We start from the raw sequence: 22,580 nt of genomic DNA on the forward strand, positions 1-22,580 counted from the left end.
CTAGTAGTCAAGGTCCAGGGAGTGGCATCATCTAACCCAGTAAAACACTGTCCTCCAGATACTTCACTTTAAACAGCTTCTCCAAAGATGATGGTCTTTCAATTAATGTCAGTCTTTTTTTATGGATTTTAAGGCCATAGTCAGCTACTACATGTGAAATCAAGTATTTCTGTCCTGACTGCAGTGGCTTTGGATCTTTGCACATTGATGGTGTTTAGTCCTCCCTCCCTGGACTTGTTTCGGGTTTCATATCCAAGTGCACCTGTGGCAATGTGTAATTTCATGAACAGCTGAGTCTGCTGCCTTCTGTGTTCACCTTCCATGTTTACGCCCATTGAAATTCTTTCTCATCACCAGTGTTTGGATATGTTTCGTAGTTGGAAGATACAAGAGAGAAAGCTTACTTTGGAAAGGGGAGCCAAATTCTTACTTTCTAACACTGGGCCAAAGATTTTGATTCCAGGGGGTATTGGTATAAGTGCCATTACCTGGAGGCATTGGCTGCTTCAGAGTCCACCCATTTTGCCAGCCAGGCACAGCAGTTTGTTCAGGTAATTACTTTTGAGTATGTTATCCCAGCACTTTCTCACTCTCATCACATCTTTGTGGGAAAAGATAGAGATTTGGAGTCAGATGATTTCATGATGCTTGAAATAGCTGGACAACAACCATCCGGTTATAGTGGCCTTCCTCACTTAACTTTGGCAAGGATATCTGTCTAAGTAAAGATGTGCTCCATGAAATATATTTGAGATCAGAATATAGTGAGCACCATTTACCATCTTGAGGTGCAAGATCCATTTAAACCTGTTAGTGGCTACATCAGTGTGCCTTCTTATCTCCTGGTTCTTTCTTAGATGCCTTCAGCGTAAAGCTATGGTAAAAAGTATTCACCCTATCCGTAATGTTATCGCTCCTACTGGCAGTTGACCTCACAGTTTATTTCATTTCTTCTATATCAGGTGACTTTATCCTTAGAACACTACAGATGTTTTCACACCTTTGATTCCTGAGGGAAAATCTCAGGTGAATTCATCTTTCTAATTTTCACTCAATGTCTTAAGACTGTGTTTCTGTGTAATGTTTCTAGCTTTTTTGAGACAATATTTAATTAAAAATGTCATTTTGGTGATGTGCCCGTCCTATAAGAGGAAGAAAGTTGCTACTAACACTCCTAACTTCTGCGTGAGGTGACATTCCTCTTTCCCTCTTCTCTGCCAAAATTAATCATGCCAGATGATTTTGGAAAGAACGCTCAAGGTCGGGGAAGGTGCTTATCTAAGAGGCAAACTTAAAGGCATGAGAGCCCAGGATAAGAAGTACTAATCTGGCAAGCCCCAAGGAGGACACTTTGGATCCAATGGTCAGGTGACCGATTCTTCTAACAGGCCCCACACAGGGTGCTACAATGACTGGAATGGTGAGGAAAACGTAAAGAAACAGCACCGCCCTCCCTCTCACCATCGGCTGACTCATTTGCAGTTAAGGGCTTTGGTGTTGCCATTAAGTCCATTGGCACCGAAATTCTTGTCATCCCAAGTATCTATGTCAAGACACAGCCCTAGACATTGTTCTTGAAGATGCACTCTGGCATCACTAATTTCATGACATTGAAGACAACCAATGGCATCCTGCGCACCATTGATGCAATCAATCATTTTGAAGTTGCGGCAATCGACTGGTCTGACGGGCAAAGCCTCGCTCAAAGTCACCAAGTAGATTGACTTTGATAATCTTGATGTTTAGCCCTACTACAAATAAATAAATTAAGACTGCCTCCAGCACTTCAAACACCTTTACTCCCTCTGGAACCTCTGAGGCTTAGGATCCCTGCTGAAGATCCCCTGCAAGTGCATAAAGAATCCCTCAATCTGCCAAAAACATTTCAGAAATCTCTACTTACTTTGGTGCTAGGTTCTTCTTGAGCTAGCAGAAGAAATGTTTCTGACAAAGGTTTTGGTAAAAGCAACTAATTCTAGATTAATCAAACATTGCAAGCCTTCGCCAGAAGATCTGGAGATTCGTAGAGGTGAACCTAGGCCTGACTCCATCCTGGTGTCATCTGTCATAGATGGCATATACCTACGTTAGCTCCATAGACTTCTGCTCCTCAAAATCAGGTAAGTAAGAGACGAGACATAGCTTGGAAAGGTGTGGTACAGCAGCCACAACACTAAGCTAGTCGTACAGCACTTTTTGACCAATATACACATGAAATTTGGATGGCCTGAACTCATTTATGAATGACCTACTAGATCGTTAAAGGGTGGTCTTTAAGATAATGGTAATAGATGGATGTTGACTCTCAAAACAGGTGAGTAGCAATCTGTGGTGGTAGCAGAGCTTTGAGCATTAGGCTGTTTCCATGGAGTTGCCCTCAGAAGATACTAACTGCTCAAACTGACAATTGTAACACCTGACACTCAGTTGAAAACTTTCAACCTACATTTCTCTGGCTCCTCTCCGTCTGACAGCATACAAAAGAGGAATAGGCCAGAATGAAAGACCAAGCTGGCAAACTGAATGTGATAGGCTTAGAGGAACAAAAGAGGCACTTCAAGAAAAGAACTTCAAGTCCCAGTACTTTTTTTGTTATACCCAGAGTGGATTCAACCCACTAGCTGGTTCCAACAGCGAGAAGCACCACCGACCAGGCCAAAGGTACTAGTACGGTAAGTTACGGTCAAAAGAAAAATGGTATAACCCATAGGCCTCTAACAAAATAAGCCAGCAGCTTGCGAACAACAGACAGTGACATCTTCACTACCTGCTTCCTTCCATTCACTACTCCAGTGGGCTACAGGGAATAGTGGAGAAAATTTACCCAGACAAATGGGTTCTTGCTATTGTCAAGCATGGCTACTCAATTCAGTTCAACACAGAAACGCCTCTAGCACCACTAAAGAAGGCGTCCTCTTACTATCTTGCAGAGTAAAAAAATATATATATATATATATATCAGCAGTCTTAGTAAAGAAGTGTGCAATGACCCTGCACCATCCTACCTCAAAGGAAACAGAATGTACTCCAGTATCCAGAAAAAAGGCCTGAAAAGGGAATTGAGATCAGTATTATATCTGCGAAACACCAACAAGTAGATCCAGGAAAAATTGTGTATGTGAGCCCTCATCATATCTTTATTTATCTCGGGCAGAGCGACTTGATATGCTCAATATATCTCCAAGATGCATATTTTCATATATCCATCTGTACGACATGCAGAAAATATCTGAAATTTGTGGTTGGGATAGCACATTACCTGGTCACAGTTCTGCCATTTGACCTGTAATCAGCTTCTCGCGTTTTTAAAAAATGCATGTGTAGGAAACTGGCCCTTGTGGCACACAGATAAGTCCTTTGTAAAAGGTACCAGTGGTACCAAGGGCTCTGTGTCCAGGGAGGGTCCCTAAAGGCTACAGCATGTGTTGTGATACCCTAGAGGACTCCTCACCAAACACATGCACACTGCCTTTGCAGATAGTGTGTGTTGGTGGGAAGAAAAAGGCAAAGTTGACATGGCATCCCCCTTAGGGTGTCATGCCCACAAAACCACTGCCTGTGGCATAGGTAGGTCACCCCTGTAGCAGGCCTCACAGCCCTAAGGCAGGGTGCACTATACCACAGGTGAGGGCATAGCTGCATGAGCACCATGCCCCTACAGTGTCTAAGTCCATTCTTACACATTGTAAGTGCAGTGTTGCCATATTAAGTATATGGTCTGGGAGTTTTACATTTCGAACTCCACAGCTCTATAATGGCTTCTCTGAATATTGGGAAGTTTGGTATCAAACTTCTCAGCACAATAAACCCACACTGATGCCAGTGTTGGATGTATTCTAAAATGCACACAGAGGGCATCTTAGAGATGTCCCCTGTATTTTACCCAATCCTCTAGTGGAGGACTGACTGGTCTGTGCCAGCCTGCCACTAGCAGACAAGTGTCTGCCCCCATGGGGTGAGGGTCTTTGTGCTCTCTGAGGGCAAAAACGAAGCCTGCTCAGGGTGGAGGCGCTTCACACTTCCCCCCCTGCAGGAACTGAAACACCTGACGGTGAGCCTCAAAGGCTCAGGCCTCGTGTTAAAGTGCCCCTGGGCACTCCAGCTAATAAGAGATGCCCGCCCCCCCGGACAAAGCCCTACTTTTGGCAGCCAGTTCAGCAGGAAACTTAAGACAAACAAGGAGGAGTGACCACTTCAGCTCAGACCACCCCTAAGGTGTCCAGAGCTGAAGTGACCCTCTCCCTGCAGAATCTTCCATCTTAGTTTGGAGGACAGGGACCAGTAGGGTTAGGTCTGTGTCCCCCTCACCAAAGGGAGTGGACACAAGAAGGGTATGGCACCCTCAGGGACAGTAGCCATTGGCTACTGCCCTCTGACCCCTGTAACGCCCCTAAATCTTGTATTTAAGGGCTTCCCCGAACCCAACTCACCAGATTCCTGGTGACCTGACAAGGACTGCTTAGCTGAAATCCCCAGCAGAGAAGAAGGAGGACAACTGATTTGGCCCCAGCCCTACCGGCCTGTCTCCTGCTTCAATGAACCTGCAAAAGAACAGCAACGCATTCAGCCGGATTAGCTACATCTGTCAAGCTCCAGAGGACTGCCCTGCACCCAAAAGGACCACGATCTCCCGTGGACAGCGGCCCTGCCCAAGAAGAAACCACAACTAAGGACTCCAACCTCACACGGAATGCGTGAGTCCTAACCACTCTGCACCAAATGCCCACGGCTCGTGTCCAAGTGGCCCAACCAGCTAGAGAGGATCCCCAGGCGGTTCAGAGCAAGTGTGCACCCTGGGTTGACCTCTCCACCCCTCCCCGATGCCGCCTGCAGAGGGAAATCCCGAGAACACCCCCCCCCCCCAACTGCTGAAGGAAAGTACCATCTTGCCTGGCATGTTACCCCATTTTTACATGTATGTCAGTTGTTTTTGCCTGCCTCACTGGGATCCTGCTAGCCAGGAAGCCAGTGCTCATAGTTTGTAGCCTGTGTATACCTGTTGAGTGACGAACTGTCACTGAGGCTCTGCTAACTAGAACCTCCGTGCTCATGCTCTCTCTACCTTTAAATATATATATAACTATAGGCTAGTGCCAACTTTTACCAATTTCAATTGGCACACTGGAACACCCTTATAATTCCCTAGTATATGGTCCCTAGGTTCCCAGGATATTGGGGTTCCAGGAGATCACTATGGGCTGCAGCATTTCTTTTGCCACCCATAGGGAGCTCAGACAAACCTTTACACAGGACTGCCATTGCAGCCTGAGTGAAATAATGCACACTTTATTTCACAGCCATTTTCACTGCACTTAAGTAACTTATAAGTCACCTATAAGTCTAACCTTCACTGGCTGAAGGTTAGGTGCAAAAGTAACTACGTGTGAGGGTAGCCTTGCACTAACAAAGGTGCCCCCACATAGTTCAGGGCCATTTCCCCGGACTCTTGGACTTGGTCCCTTCCTTTGCAGGTCCTCAGGTCCAGGAATCCGTCTTCAGTGCTTTGCAGTCTGTTGTGGTCTTTGCAAAATCCTCTATCACGACTTTAGTGTGTTTCTGGGGAAATAGTAGTACTTCACTCCTACTTTCCAGGGTCTTGGGGTAGGGTATCTCAGACACCCTTAGTGTTTTCTTACACTCCCAGCAACCCTCTACACACAACACTAGCCTAGGGGTCCACTAGTGATCGCATTCCACTTTTTTTGTATATGGTTTTTGTATATGGTTTGTGTTGCCCCTAGGCCTATTGCATCCTATTGTATTCTACAGTGTTTGCACTACTTTCTGACTGTTTTACTTACCTCATTTTGGTTTGTGTGTATATTTTGTGTATTATGCTTACCTCCTAAGGGAGTATATCCTTGGAGATATTTTTGGCACATTGTCACTAAAATAAAGTACCTTTATTTTTTAGTAACCCTGAGTATTGTCTTTCTTATGATGTAGTACCTATATGATATAAGTGGTATAGTAGGAGCTTTGCATGTCTCCTAGTTCAGCCTACGCTGCTCTGCTATAGCTACCTCTATCAGCCTAAGCTGCTAGAACACTACTAATCTACTAATAATGGATAACTGGACCTGGCGCAAGGTGTAAGTACCATTGGTATCCACTATAAGCCAGGCCAGCCTCCTATAACGGAGATGCAAAAAGAACAAGTGATGGACGGAATGCTGAACAATGTCAAACATTCACCCCCAGTACAGAGATCTGGGCCTAAATCCATCGTATTTTTTGCTGCCCATGCCATTCCAGTTTGGACCCAGCCACATGCAAATGAGTCTTGACCCTGTTCCCCATGGGAACAGTCCAGCCCGAACTGCCAGGCCAGGTCTTCCCTGGACTGGAAACAAGCATCCTGGGACCATTTTCCATGGGCTCTGCTGTGCCCAGGGCTGATTCAGAACCCTATTACTATCGGTATGGATACAGGATAGTATAGAGGGGCCACTGGGCCCTTTAGAATACCAGCTTGAGCCTGAACTGGACTGGGTACAGGACCTCCCCTGACACTGGCATGTTTTCTCCTCTTACAGGGGCTATGGAGGAGGGAGTGTCATATTCTATGGTGGTGAGAAGAGCTGCTGAGGTTTTGAACCTCAAGCTTCCTTCTGTGGAGGTCGGGCCTAACCCCCTGACCGAAGTGCTTCAGCCTGGAGCCTCCAACTCTGAACCCCTTCTTCCCTTAAATAAAGCACTTACGGATGCCTTTCTGGGGACCTGGTCCAAACCCACACAGGGGCTCCTTTGAAAAGGACGATTGCCCGCCGCCATCGGCCTGCGCCTCATGAGCCAAATTTCCTTACCCAACATCCTACACCTGAGAGACTTGTCATCCAGGCTTTATCACCCTCTGGTGCATTCCCTACTGCTCCCTCGGGCACGGAATAAAAAAGACTGGACAATTTAGGGAAGAAGATGTTTTCTTCTGCCAGTCTAGTATTGCGGTCTGTGAACACTGCATGACTTTTGGACCACTATTTCCATACTCTCTGGGATACGGTCGCGCAGGTGCTGCCTCAAGTTCCTGAAAAGGCCCGGGACGTTCTCTCCCAAGCCATGACAGATGGGAGCGACGCAGCCAAGTTCTTGATACGTTGTGGACTGGATACGACCGACTCCCTGGGCAGATCGGTTGAATAGACAGTGGCATTGAGATACCACGCCTGGTTGAGGATGTCTGGCTTTTCGGGGGATGTCCAGCAATCTTTTGATTGGCATGCCCTTTGATGGCACTAGTCTCTTCGGAGACAATGCGGACTAAGCGATCGAGCGCTTTAAGGATTTCCGGGCTACGGCTCAGTCCCTTGGCCTCGCAGCTGCTCCTCTCTCCCCTCAGTCCGCCTCTCGCTCCTTTCTTGGCTTCGGAAGGGGAACCCAACCGCGTCCATTTCCACCGGGCCTCCGACCCGCGCATGCTGTACAGGCCCTGCGCGGATGCGGGATCCAACGACCTCCTGGATCAGGGAGTCAGCGGGCCACCCAGTCCACCTCCACACCTCCTCTGTCTCTAAACCTTCCTAGTCTGTTGGGACATCCAGGACCAGTTGGTGGCAGGATTCGCCATCACTTGCCCCACTGGGAATCCATTACCACGGATAGGTGGGTTTTACAGATCATCCGAAACGGCTACTCCCTCCCCTTCGAAACTCCTCCAGCCATGCTACCATCATTCGATCATCTATCGGAGGATCATTTGGCACTTTTCCACGAGGAAGTCAAGGCTCTTCTGGCCAAGAGAGCCATAGAGAAGGGTCCCTGTGCCAGAAGTAGGTTGTGGTTGCTATTCCCGCTACTTTGTGGTGCCCAAAAAGGACAGGGGCCTTCGCCCTATCCTAGAAATCCGGTCCCTCAATCTCTTCCTCAAGAAGTAGTTCAAGATGTTAACCATAGCTCAGGTCCTTTCTGCCCCAGACCCTGGAGACTGGATGGTAGTGTTGGACTTGCAGGATGCCTAGTTCCATTGTCCCGTCCTTGCGGCCCACAGACGTTACCTACGATTCGTGGTAGGTCACGAGCACTTTCAGTTCACTGTGCTCCACTTTGGCCTAACCAGCACCACTCGGGTGTTCACAAAAGTGATGGTAGTGGTTGCAGCTCATCTGCGCAGGTTAGTGGTTCCAATCTTCCCCTACCTCGACGACTGGCTGTTGAAGGCGGACATGCCCCTGAAAGTCGTCTCCCATCTCCAGACTATGGTGAGCCTCCTGCATTCGCTGGGGTTCATTATAAATGTGTCGCAGTCACACCTAACTCCCTCTCAGATGCTCCCATTCATCGGAGCTGTTCTAGACACAGTGCAGTTTCTGGCTTATCCTCCCGAAAGGCGAGCCCAGAATATTCAGGCTATGATACTGATGTTTCAGCCTCTATCCTGGATTTCGGTGAGAATGACTCTGAGGCTGCTGTGCCTCTTGGCCTCCTGCATCCTGCTTGTCCAACATGCCAGACGGCATATGCATGCCATGCAGTGGGACCTGAAGTTCCAATGGGCGAGGAATCACGGGAATCTCTCTGACATGGTTCAGATCTCAGAGGGAACTGCGAAAGACCTGCAGTGGTGGTTGTCGAATCCGGATTGGGACAACAACAGATCTCTCTCCCTCCCCCAACCTGATCTCACAATAGTGACAGATGCATCACTCCTGGAATGAGGGGGCCACATGGGAGAGGCAGATATCAGAGGCCTCTTGTCTCTGGCGGAGTCCGGACTCCACATCAACCTCTTGGAGCTCCAGGCGATTCGACTTGCTTTGAAAGCATTCCTTCCCTCTCTCAAAGGGAAAGTGGTGCAGGTGTTCACCGACTACACCACCGCCATGTGGTATTGCAACAAGCAGGGCGGAGTGGTATAATGGGCCCTTTGTCAAGAGGCTCTTCGCCTCTGGACATGGCTGGAACGCCAGGGCATTTCCCTGATGGTTCAACATCTGGCAGGCTCTCTGAACGTCAGAGCAGACAAACTTAGCCGGCGATGCATAGTCAATCATGAATGGCACCTCCACCTGGAGGTGGCACAAGGTCTTTTTCAGCAGTAGGTAGAGCCTTGGTTAGATGTATTCACCTCCGCAGAGAACGCACAATGTCAGCTGTTTTGCACGATGGAGTTTCCAAGGCGGCCCTTGCTCTGCAACGCTTTTCGTTAAGAGTGAAACTCAGGCCTCCTGTACACCTTCCCACCAATACCACTTCTGTCCATGGTTCTGAAGGAGATCAGACAAGACCAGGCCCAAGTAATCTTGGTGGCTCCTGACTGATCACGAAGAGTCTGGTATCCGGAGCTACTGAGCATGGCCATCGATCCTCCTACCAGACTGCCCCTACGGGAGGATCTTCTTTTGCAGCAGCAGGGGACGGTTATCCATCCAAACCTGTCCAGTCTCCACCTCCTTGCGTGGAGATTGAGCGGCAACAGTTGGCGGTTTTTGACCTTCCACCCAAAGTCTGTAATGTCATCTTGGCAGCCAGGCGTCCCTCCACCAAAACGGTATACGCCTGTTGTTGGAATAAATTTGTGGCATGGTGTATCAACAGATCTGTTGATCACCTCTCTGAGGTTCTCCTCTTTATTCTTTCTCTTGCCCAGCAGGGCTCTGGGCACCCTCAAGGGATATTTGTCTGCCATCTCTGCCTTCTTAAGTCTACCAGACCAATCTTCTCTTTTCTAATCTCCCATTGTTGGGAGGTTTCTTAAAGGCCTCACTCACGTTTTCTCCTGTCCCGTTAATCATGCCCCAGTAGGATTTAAACTTGGTCCTCACACACCTCATATGTGCCCCTTTCGATTCGCTCCACAACTGCCCTCTATGGCTCTTAACCCTCAAAACAGCTTTTTTGATCGCCATCATGTATGCTCTCAGAGTAAGTGAGCTCAAGCTCTTTCTTCGAACCCACCATTCCTTGCAGTGCATCCTGAGAGTGTGCTTCGTACCAGGGCTTCCTTTCTTCCCAAAGTGATAACTCCCTTTCACGTAGGCCACTCGATCACCTTTCCTACTTTTTACACACACCCACATCCCTCTCAGGAGAACGAGAGACTCCACCGTCTGGATCCAAAAAGAGCATTGGCATTCTACCTAGATCGTACCAAAGATTTCAGGGTGGACGATCAACTCTTTGTGAGATATGTGGGTGCAAGGAAAGGGAAGGCGGTGTAGAAGAGGACCATCTTGCAATGGGTAGTCCTCTGCATCAAGTTGTGCTACGCTTTAGCGAAAAGGCAACCCCCTGAGGGTTTTCGCCCTCATTCAACCAGAGCAACTGCAGCTACCACAGCTTTAGCAAGCAGAGTTCCAGTCCTGGATATCTTTCAGGCCGCAACGTGGGTGTTCTTACATATGTTCACCAAGCATGACTGCCTGGGCAGTCAGGTCCTCAGGGACGGGTATTTTGGCCATTCGGTCCTGCAGGACTTTTTGGTGTGATCTTAGTTCGAAACCTACCACCAGCAATGGTATTGCTTGGCTAACTATTCTAAGGTAAGGAATCTGCAACTAGAAGTCTCTATCAGATGTACAAGTTACTTACCTTCAGTAACAATATATCTGATAGAGAGATATTCTAGTTGTAGATTCCTTACCAACCTTCCCATCCTCCCTACACTGTGATTTCTAGGGACAGGTACTTCCCTCTAAGGGCCCTTGTTTTGGCCCACCATCTCAGTGTTTGTTCTTCATGGCTCCACGTGGAAAGTCGTGAAAAGAAACTGACTTCAGCGCTCCGGAGTGGCTCCTATGTAAGACCGCAACATCATCACAGTGACCATGACGCCAATGAAGCCCGCGGAGTCTACTGACACCACCTAACGCATGCAGGGGTACCTCTCGAAGGAAAATTCTCCGGATCCAGTCTGATGCCTGGAGAAATTTTAAGGAACGGAATCTGCAACTAAAATATGTCTCTACGAAATATATAATTACCGAAGGTAAGTAACTTGTACTTTTAGTCTTTCTTAAAGATAGAATATACATGGCCTACAATATTTCTAGTAGCTGTTGTTTCTTGTGCACAACAGGCACTACATTTTCTTTTATAGCTTGCTACTTTATTCTGATGTTTGACTATCTTTAAAGATTCTATGATGCTGAAAATACGGTTAATTACTTACAGTCCTGGTTCTGCATCGAAGAATTCTTCATTAAAGTCATAAATTACCCTGGATCTCTTTGCCTCCAGATCTAGCAGAGGCTCCTGGAACCTCAATTGGCAGTACATATTTTCATACTGACTTTCTATCAGGCTGCATTTCCACAGCATGAGATATGTTGGATGCTTCTCCTTTTCTGAGGACGTTTTCAACAATGCTAGACTTACATATCCAGGATCCTTCAAACGCAGCAGGCATTAGTCCAACATTTGACTTCATTGAGGATTCCTGCCATGGAAAATGAGGTCTACAAGGGACCATTTCTTCTCCATGAATCACCTTTGCATTGTTGGAGTCAAAGGGAGCATTGAAAAGGATGTATTTATATCCACAGTCGCCATTGGACCAAAAATGGCTCCTGGATCCTCTTTGGTTTATGATCACTTTGCTTTACAGCTGCCCTTGCTGCTTCCACTTTGGTCACTCAATAAAACCTCTCTTGGAGTAAATGAATAAGATCCATTTATTTGCACCATAGCCTTTGCCCAAACCTGCAGTGGGCACGCTACTTCTCCCACTGCTATCCTGCACAAAATATGGAGCTGAATATCTCACTATGCTGGATTTATTTGGTCTTGCCAATTCAAGATCATGACTGGCACAGTTATCAACAGCAATTTAGTATGAATGTTTTTTGGGTTTGCATTATGAATACTTTCATGACCTGTCCGGCGGGCTAGCAGTTCCTCAGGTTCAATGTGGGTATGTGGTGAATTGATGTATTTAGTACAGTGTGCAACCCTTGGACATAAATATTTTCAGATATTCTTTACCAATTCTCTAACCATGTTACTGAACGCTATGCCATGGATGCACACATTCTACTCTAAGACTTCCATTTCAGTTATATGGGAAGGGTGTTTTCCAGAGCCCCTGGCTGCCAACTTACTCCTTCTACTGTGAAACCTTTAAAATGCTATGCTCTTTGAGAAGTACCTAAAATTCTATCATGCACCTTGGAGAGCCTACTGTATGTGCTGCAGTGTAGATTGGAGAAGGTGTTTTTGTGTTATTAGAACATTGGAATGCTGGGGGCTCCATTGAAAACAATGGAGTGCTGCAGGCTTTTACTGACCGGTAAAAGCCCGCAGCGCCAACATTCCAATGTTCGCTTTGTTCACAGCAACAGCTGTGAACAAAGCCTCACGGAGCCTGAGGGGATTTTAATCCCCTCGGGCTCCGTGATTTTTTATTTTTTTAATAGAACATTCTGCCCTGAGTGGCAGAATGTTCTAATAGCCTTAGAACCCGCCGTAGCGGGCTCTACCGGCTATTAAAGTCCCTCTCCCTTGTTAAATGCCCTCGCCTTCGGCTCAGGCATTTAACGCGGGGAGCGGGCCTTTAATAGCCGGTAGAGCCCGCTACGGCGGGTTCTAAGGCTATATTAGCAGTCTAAAATTCTGAAAATCCTGTCTGACACGCTTCTAAGGGTGCTGCTCTAATCTTGAACAGTTAGACTTTCACTTTATATTATTAATTAATTAAATTATTCTGTGGCCCCCACAAATAGCTGGTAATTATTCTAACATTTATGACTTCAATGAAGATGGCTACAATGTGGGTCCTGGTCTACAAGTCAGTAACAATTTCTTCCCCAAAATGTCAAAGCACAGCACTTGTAAGTTTGACTTACTTTGGTTGTGCTAATCATCTTATGCTTAAGTTGCATTCCGAGGTGCCATTTGTTTCTTGCTGTCATTATCATTAAAATATTCCTTTTCCTTCTTTCATTTTTCTTCTTCCCTCTTTCCCTGAACAAGGATTTCTCCCAGTATAGCCGCATACATTTTCTAGGAGTCCTATATCTAAATTCTGCTTATCTCCACAAATTAATTCATGATCCAGATCTATTCCATTATTTATGGTTGACGTATTATGCAACTGCATTTTCTGCCTACATTAGTGTCACTCTTCCCAGTTCTGGCTCCCAGCAGTTTCATACCATCCTCCTCATAAATATAGTGTACCTGCAGCTCAGGTTCATTTTCCAGATTCTACACAGCTTCCACTTCTCATTTGAACCTTCCTTGGTTCTGTAAACAAATCGCCTATGAATGCTATTGAATCTTTAGTTTTTCCAGTTAAGGTTATATGTTACTTTGTTTCTGGATTCTGTCAATGAAATTAAGCTGTTATGGCATTATCCCACTTGTCCTTTGTTCTCTTGCTTTCTCCATCCACCCCACCCTCCCCACACCCCCAACCCCGTTATGCTAACCCTCCATTTCTTCTCTTTTTCTCTTTTTCACCTAGTATTTTTCAACTTTTTCTCTGAAAGTTTCAACTTTTTACCATCCTTTTTTGCACAGGACCTTAAACATCTCCCTAATTCTGAACAGCCCTTTCAGGGCAAGAAAGGAAGCTGCCAGTGATACATACTGTTTGAGTTTCTCTTCTTTTGTTATTGAAAGAATTTGAATTTTGCCGCAAAAAAGCCAAGAACATTAAAAGAACATTAGGCTTAAGAAGGAAGCTGGAAGAAGTGAGCAGCAAGAAGTTCATATGTGCATTAAATGGAAGGGGCTCCTTCTTTTGCGTTTCAGCTCTCAACCCCAAGCATTGCCGCAAAGCTAGATGGCGGGGGGGAAAAAGGGAGTATGAGAAGCACTAACATTGCCCTTTGAGGCACTGCTGATGAACATTGAATGTATAACTTTGGTGTGAGCGCTACGTATTGTCATACAAGAACAAATGCATGATATGTGCATCAGTGTAGAAACACTGTTAGGCAACAATGACATTCAAGTCATACTCTTGTGTATTTTAAAAGTCCAACAGTCACCAGCTGTCTGTTCAGCTTCACACCACTTGATGCATAGAACATAGACATCAATAACAAAATGAGGTCACCAAGAGCTGTTTCATTCTGCCAACCACCAAGACAATCTCCTAGGCATCCATTACTGCCTCCCATAACTCCTCCAGAGAATCTAATACGGACACTGTTGCAACTTTTCAAACGTCCTCATGATGTTTGTAATTGAGTTAAGGCACAGTATTTTCTCTGTGGCATGACAAATATCCCGCTACTCCTTGGGAAACAGTGGCAGGACCTTGGTCAGTGCCAAGTGCTCTTTCAGTTCCTTTTTTCTAAGCCTTCACACTGAATTCTATCAGGTGCTGACAGCAACCCGATCTTTTTTCAGTCCGCCTCCAGTGAAATGACAATAGGGTACCCTTGTCTCCCAAGAAAAGAAACAGATAGTGACATTGACTCAGATGTATTGATTTCTTAACTCCGACCTCTCCACCTGTTTCTCCATTTTGACTCCATTAGGAATCCCACTAGTGGATGATATAACCATGTTTCACAACATGTTAAGGGACTGACCGAGCTCAACACACCAGTGGAAACGCAACATATTACTGCTCTTTTATTGTAGACATTGCATTGGATATGTCATAGATTCACTTGCTTGCATCATTCCCTGTTGTCGGTCTGGAAAATCCCTGATAACTGTACATAGCAGTAAACAAATAGCCATAAGCGCAACTAGTGTGTTAGATTAGCAGCACAATCACCTCATTTGAAGCAAACCAAACTTCAGCCTATGAGGTAGAAGTGTCTTTTATTCCGCCCTAGTGGCCACCACAGCTCACATTTCTTCTACATGCCATGTGTGAGGGAATCCCTGAGGGGAACGCTGTTCTCATCTGCTTTTGACCTTATTTTTCCTAGATCTTGACAACTACTACGTCTTCCATGAACTTCAGCCAGCTCTAACTTAAGTCTCCATAAACTTTGAGTGGTTTTTAGAGGTTTGAGTTTTTTTTCCACCTTGTGACCCAGGGGGTATTTTCCAGTTTCTGACTGCCACTATGACAGTAGAGTAAAAAAGATCTCTGCAAGTCCTGCACATATGAGGACAAAAGATTTTGAAGGATGCAGTCATTGAATTCATTGCCTTTACGCAGCTCGCAAGGCATCTGGCTGCAACATCGATAAGACTATTCCTTTCAAGGCTTTTAAAGACAGAAGAAATTGGTTGGCTATTTTCTGGAAAAATGGTGCTTCCCATTCAAAAGGGGGTGCCCTCTTTTCTGAGGTTGGTGGCACATGGAGCTTCCTCAGATGGAGTTTACCACAGAATTACTTGCAGCCACCTCCTCTGAGGAAAAGACTAGACTTTTCTCTGAAAAAGCATAAAAAGAATGAGGAATAACCTGCACAGAAAGTGGCACATAAATCTCTCTTCTGATGTCCTGTGAGATGCCCCATGCAAATAGTCACCAAGAGTACTTTGCTGTCATCAGTAAAGTTTCCTTAGTAACCACTTTTACCAGTGTAGTTTTTTGGCATGATCACGTTTTTTAGGAAGATCCTATTGATGACAATACTGTTGTCGACTGATAGGTCTTTGTTGATGATACCATCAACAGCCCAACAACCAAATTACTGTTAACCTGGACTACATTAGCACCCTAGTCATTGATGATGACAACTACTACATCAGCCCCGTCAATGGTTGAAATATCTTACAGCACTTGCCTCTTCTCCTTGACCCTTGCAGGTCTCTACACACATGCCAAACATTGCTTGGACACTGAGCAGGAAGGTCAGCCAATGACCACGTGCAGGCCTCAGATACATTGTACAGTCCTAGTCATCTAGATATAAGTGATGTTCCTGAATTCGATGAAGAAGCCTATGAAGAGGAGTAGTATTAATGAGACCATGATACATGGGAGACTAAGACTTTCGAATCCGAGAGTCAACCAGGAAGCTATGAGCCTCCCTACAACCCAAGGCATCATTATAGTGAACCCTTAGTAATGCGGACCTTGGTTTACTTCATGCTGATGCTACTGAATATGGTACAGGTTTTCCAAAAGTTGGTCCCTCAGCAACTGCAACTTCCACTCTGTTGGTCTTTTGTCTGGGCCACCCATGCCACCACTTCCAGTATGTCCACCGTCACCACAGCCATCCACATCTCCGCTTCCTGCTCTGCCCCCTCCACCATGCCCTCTATAACAGGCCCTGCTCCACCTCCTGCTCACCTATGCCAAGGAACATGGGGGAAACATGGCTCTTCAGATTCTGATAATGATTCTGACTTGGATGTGAAGGGTGGAGTCATGACAGAAGGGTGGTGTACACCAAAATGAGGAGAAATGGTAGGGCTACATTGTGCATAAAGGAGATCATATAACCGCTCAAAAATCAGATTCTGCTGGATGACCTTGCCCATTTCCATGCTGTACTAAAGTTTGACCTACTAATGTTATCCATTGAGCAGCAGTACCTTATATGTAACTTTAAAGAACAGCCGAGAAAAACTACCAAACTGAACCCTATACTGTATGTTTTCTGGAAGGAAGGTTCATGCAGACACCAGCCAAGGTGCCAGCAGTGGTACCACTGTTCGAGGAAAAAATACAGCTTTCCAGACTCTACCCCAACATGCCTAACTGGACATACCATGGAAGATTTGATCATTGACACCAGCTCAGAGGCAATCAGAAAACCATGTCACTCCAGCCTCAGTCTCTCTCTCTCTCTCTCTCTCTCTCAAAAGAGTGAGAGAGAGAGCGACATGGGACGATCATTGATCATCTTGACCGTAGAGGCAGTTTTGTAGCAGGTATAGCTGTCAAAGCGGTAAATGCCTTGGCCACACTAGGTTGCCAGTGTGACATGACAGAGGATAAGGCCTGATCCACCAAAGAATGTGTAAAATGCTGGTTTCTGCTACCTCACAGGAGTGGCTGGTCTGAGAATTTGGCCAGGGGCTATGCCATTCCATCTCCCTGTACAAGCCAAGATCCTGGACATGCCTGTCAAATGACTGACCTTGCTTTCGGAAATCTGACAAGACTGACATCGAAACAGCATGTTCGCTGGGAGCCTTACAGTACAGAATTGTGCCTTCCTTTCATGGTCCTGGTGCTCCCAGACCTACCGTTGTGGCTTCAGCCAGTACGAGGATTGAAGGTGTGATGGCTACTCTTCCGGCCGGAGCCAAGGCTACAAGTAATCAGGAAAGAGAAAGGGCAGTGCTCAAATGCATGCCCAGGTTAACTAAAAATACAGCCTAAGATAGCTCTCCCTCCCCCACAAACAAGACTCAAATGCATAGTTTGGAGAGAATAATATCCATTTTTATTTCCACTTGGAGAAAGATAAATGCAGTTCACTGGGTGCTCCAAATAGTGCACACTGACGTCAACCTGAAGTTCACACAAAAGCCTCCCAGCCATCCTCCCTAGAACGATCACAAGCTGCACTTATAAGAGGTACTACAGGAAATGTTTCTTGGACGTCTAAAAGTAATGGTAGAAAAAGTACCAAAACTTCAAAGAAATCTGGATTTCTATTCAGGGTTTTTACGGGTCATGAAAAAAGTCAGGGAAGCGGGAATCAATAATGTGCTTATAAGGTGTCTTTCTGATCCTTCATGAAGAGAAATACCTCATCTTCCTGGATCTTCAAAACATTTACTTCCACTGCTCCTTACACTCAAACCACAGATTATATACACTCCAACCACAGATTATATTTAATTCTGAGCAGTGGGCAGCTCTACCAATTCAAGGCATTACCTTTCAAACTGAAATAAGTACCCTGAATTTTCTCAAAATACCTAGATCCGCCTTCCTACACAAGCAGGGACACCAGGAGAGGTGCAGTTGCTATTGATTTAGGCCTTAACAAAGTGGATCTTGCTGTGAACATATTCCATGACATCAGAACTATCAAGCAGTTGCACTAAAATGCACCTTCTCAGACTGCAACAAGTGGTATCTCCACAATATTAACTGCAGTATATTTCCCAGTAATAGGGCCATCCAGCTCTAAACCTGTTCACTACCCTACAGAATATGAAATGCCAGCGCCATGCCTGCAGGTACTGGCAACTGGAATCCAAGGGCAATGGCTTTTCAGTGACTTTGTAACTTCACTTACACCTTCCTTTTGTTTCCGCTCATTCCCAAGATGCGAAGATCAAAGGGGACCTCTGTTCCCTGATGGCGTCAGCATGGCATTGCCAGTTCTGGTACGGCGACATAATGAAACTCAGCATGCTCACTGATTCAGCTGAAGAACCATCTCAGGCTCCTTTCCAGGAACAATGCACAGTCCCTACATCATAACCAGAAGATGCTGGACTTGGCAGCCTGGTTCCCGATCACTTAGACTTCGGTTATCTAAGGGCACTGATGGATTGTTGAGGAGTACAGGTGCAGGCATTAGCACCAGCTACAACAAAGATTTATAAACTAAGGAGAAACAAGTCTGAATGTAGTGCAAAGACAGAGCGCAACATTATGTATACATCCCTATCACGTGGTTCCATACTTACTGGATCTAGCCAAGAATGATGTAAGATATTCATCAGCCAGAGTTAATTTGGCTGCAGTCTCTACACTTTAGAGAACAGAAGGCACATCATTATTATTTTCCCAAAGAAAAAATAAACATTTCATGAAGGGACTTTTAAGGGTTTCCCTCCTGTGAGTTGTCCTACGCGCGGTGGGAGCTAAATACAGTACTTGGTCAATTGATGTTTCCTCCCTTCTAACCGATTCATCGGGCTCTTCAGATGTGCATGGCATGGAAGGCTATGATGTTGCTGGCTCTAGCTTTAGCAGTGAGAGTTGGCAAGTAACTGAGCATTCACCATAAAGGGCCCTAACTCAGGTTTACAAAGGACAGTCATTTTGTGCACCATCCCTACATTCATGTGCAAATCCCTTCCGACTTTCACTTACATGAACCTCCCATTCTTTGTTCCTTTTTTCCCAATCGATCCATGTCAGCTGAAAGATCTTTATATTATGACTTTGCTCCACACTTTTTCTAGGAAAGCTTGGCATTTAGGAGGCTGGGGAACTCTCCACTTCACCTCAATGGCTGACGTTTTGGTTATTTTAAATGAGGTGGTTGTGCAACTAAACAATGTCCAGCGTTGGCACTTTCTTTTTAACCTGCTTGCATCCCAAATATCAACAGTAATGTATCGTGCCAAAGTTGTTTTCACATAATATATAAAAGAAAAAGATGTTTATAATCTAGTGCTGCAGCTACAACAGAGCAACTGGAATTTTGCATTCGAGCGTAAGCTGGCGTATAAATGTTTCTTCATGCTACTGATGGCGTTGCTGAAAGTAGGAAGAACATTCTCAAATTCTATAGACATCAATGTTGTGATGGCTTTACATTTTCCAAAGAGACTAATCTAAGACCAACTATAGGCTGCATTTGGTGCAGGCAAATCGTTTCCTATTCTTGTCTTTAGTGGTATGGCTGAGCCCTTATTAATTGACAGACCACTCCAGCCCTACCAGCTTTCATGCATCATAGAGGTGTAACACTACTTTTATAGTTTCAAAAATACGGAAAACCGCGTGCTGGACAATTTGGAATGATGACCCAAAATGACGTTTGCCCTTTGTACCCTTTCTTGCGCACCCTCATTAGAGGCTAAAAGATGTATCTTTCTTTAAAACTACCAAGAACCGTGCGAGTGAGGCTGGGCTTCTGTTATTTGCAGAGAAGAACCGAGAATTGGATAATATCCCTCCGACTTGGTAGGGACGTCAACAGCATGTACCCATAGTAGCCTACCAGAATGCATATGTTTTTGGGTCCAGGCCTTCAGAATTCATCTCAGCATCTGGACTTAAATATCTTTGGTTGAATAAGGGATAAAAAGCCTTTGTCACATCAGCCACGGTGGTTCACTCAGCTGCCTGCAGGTACCAAGTCACGAGTACTAATCAGGTACAATTATAAAAGTAGAAGTGCTTGCTTCACTGTGCAAATGTACAAAAGCTGACTTACCCTGCAGTTCTTTGTTTATGTAGTGGTTGTGAGCCATATGATGTTTAATTATATGAACTTTTTAAAAAACATTAGAGAACAAAGCACTTAGGGCCTGATTATAACTTTGGAGGAGGTGTTAATCCGTCCCAAATGTGACGGACATACCACCAGCCGTATTACGGGTTCCATAGGATATAATGGACTCGTAATACGGCTGGTGGTATATCCGTCACATTTGGGACGGATTAACACCTTCCTCCAAAGTTGTAATCAGGCCCTTAGTATTTACACCTAATCAATGCAGTTATTTTACACAAAAATAAATTGTACCCGAGACAGAACGTGAAAAAAGAAATAAATTACATTTTCATAATTAACCTTGATTTTCACGTTGTGAAATAATTGCAAGATGTCATTTCTTTGAAACTTTACTTACAGAAAGATTTCTTTGCTATGTGAACGTAAGTTTTTCCTTAAATCCTACTTCTGTCACTTCACTTTGTGCTAAACATTATGTTCAAAGGAGTATTTATAATCACAAGGGTCTTTCGGTTCTACATTAAATTAAAGTATCTACTCATTATGAACAGAATGAGTTAGCAAACAAATAACGTTTTAAGCCTTTTCCTAAAAAGGAAGTGGGTAGAGATAGATATAAGGATTAAGTGGGGAATAGTCCCTATCCAAGGAGCTACGTAATGAAATGCCATACCTTCCAAGTGCTGAACTGGTATTACCGCCGGAAGCTGTCAGCCTCTTGTGGTTTACTAACAAGATCTGTCACAGGTGGCAGCCTCCCTGGTCATGTGGTATCTGGTGGTGCTTGCTCATTGGGGATTGCGGACCTTGCTGCTTCTGAAGACACAGACAGCACGACATGGAGAAAAGGCATGTTCGGCAAGTCTCAGCAGGTTGGTTCCGGCTCCTCTAGTTAGGGGCACAAGGAGTGTGGCTGACCTTAGAATCTTGACTCCTCTGAATAGTATGAATTTTTGTTAACTTTGTTTTTTGAATTACCTTTGGTTCACATTATTTACTTACCACTACTGGTCAAGTTGAGAATGCATTGGAAGGAATTATCACATTCATGTAAATAAAAAGCAGGGTTCCCAATTTTAGATACCGTATTTTCCGGCGTATAAGACGACTGGGCGTATAAGACGACCCCCTACTTTTCATGTTAAAATATAGGGTTTGGGCTATACTCGCTGTATAAGACTACCCCTCTTCCAACGCACACCAAATAAAAATTTTAAAACATCAGATTTGATTTTAACATGGTAATTTTAATTCAAATGCTTATGACATGCAGGTACTTAGTAGGAAAACTGTCACTTATAAACAGAAGGCTATTTGTCATCAAACATGTAAACATAAAACAGTGCAAGTGGAATAGCCTGGAGCACATGCAGGAATACGTGCCTGTCCAGACAACTGCCAGCGAGGATTGCGGCACACGGTAAGGACAGCTCAACTCACGGTTGACCAATCAGCTCTGTCTCCACAAGTAGCTGAATCTTGTGGGATGCGGAACCCATCATACGCTTGGAATCGATTTCCAAATGCAAGGCACGGTGGCTCAGCTACAGGGCGCCTATCCCTGAAGTTTCAGCACACCGTATACCGGCGTATAAGACGACCCCCGACTTTTGAGGAGATTTTCAGGGGTTAAAAAGTCGTCTTATACGCCGGAAAATACGGTAGTTACTTCCCTGTATGAAAAGAAAAGTCATTTGAAGCATCCTGTATAAGGATTAATAGAAGTTGTAAGCAGTGCATTGTAACATTGTGTAGTTGTCTACTTTGTGTGCCTTGCTCCCTTGCTCTTCCCGCCCTAGTTCTTTCTCTTGATTCCTTTTGTATTGAGTTTGTGTGTATTTCATTGGTGAGGCTACCTTACTTCTCTAGAGAGGCTGTGTATCTTTTGGATGTTTTATTATTTTAGTAAGGCTACCTTACTCCGTAAGAGATAATTTAAGATTTTTTTTTCCTCTCTTTTTCAACTCATATGGTGTGTTTGGCACTTTCTCAAAGTTGATCTTGTTGACCCTCTTTGGCATAGAGAGTAGACAGTGTGGTTTCTGGCTAGAGTCAACCATTTCATGCTGCCAGGTGCAATTCCAATCAAGGTTGGCGACTGGCTTTGGCTGTCCTTTATCAAGCTATGGTGCAGAAAGATTTTTCACTATCCAGAGATTAATTGAAAAGTGAAATGATCCATGGGAATGTGGAGACTGGCTGTAGGATACTCCAGAGAATATATATATAGTCAGTTCAGTAATCTGGGGATAGCCTAGAAAGACCTTTATGGATGGGGCATAAAGCTTTAAATTTGACTCTGCTATGGATAGGTAGCCAGTGCAAATAAGCAACAATAGAGGAGAAACTGGAGACTGATATTATAGGTCTCACTGCTTGATTTGAATGGTTTTTAATCTCTGGATTTTTTTTTAGTAATGCCTGAATATAGAACTTTACTATAACTGATAGCAACCATTGCTGATTTCTCCGCATCCGTGGAAGGAGGAGTGAGGTTGGGCTTCAGCTCCCTCAGATGGAAGAAACAAGCAGAAACCTGTGTCTATTTTGAGTTTTGAGTTACATTTGACACATAAACATTCGACATTGGCTGCGAGTTGAAGAAAAGGACCAAGAGCAGATTCACAA

At 44.9% G+C, this 22,580-nt stretch overlaps 1 protein-coding gene across 4 annotated transcripts in view; it reads left to right on the forward strand.

Moving 5' to 3' along the window:
• Nucleotides 1-22,580, forward strand: part of TBC1D24 (TBC1 domain family member 24) — a 556,519-nt gene that overhangs the window by 459,632 nt on the left and 74,307 nt on the right. The gene's annotated exons all lie outside the window — the stretch shown is intronic.

This window comes from Pleurodeles waltl, chromosome 10 (assembly GCF_031143425.1).
Source record: "Pleurodeles waltl isolate 20211129_DDA chromosome 10, aPleWal1.hap1.20221129, whole genome shotgun sequence".
Lineage (NCBI taxonomy): Eukaryota > Metazoa > Chordata > Amphibia > Caudata > Salamandridae > Pleurodeles > Pleurodeles waltl.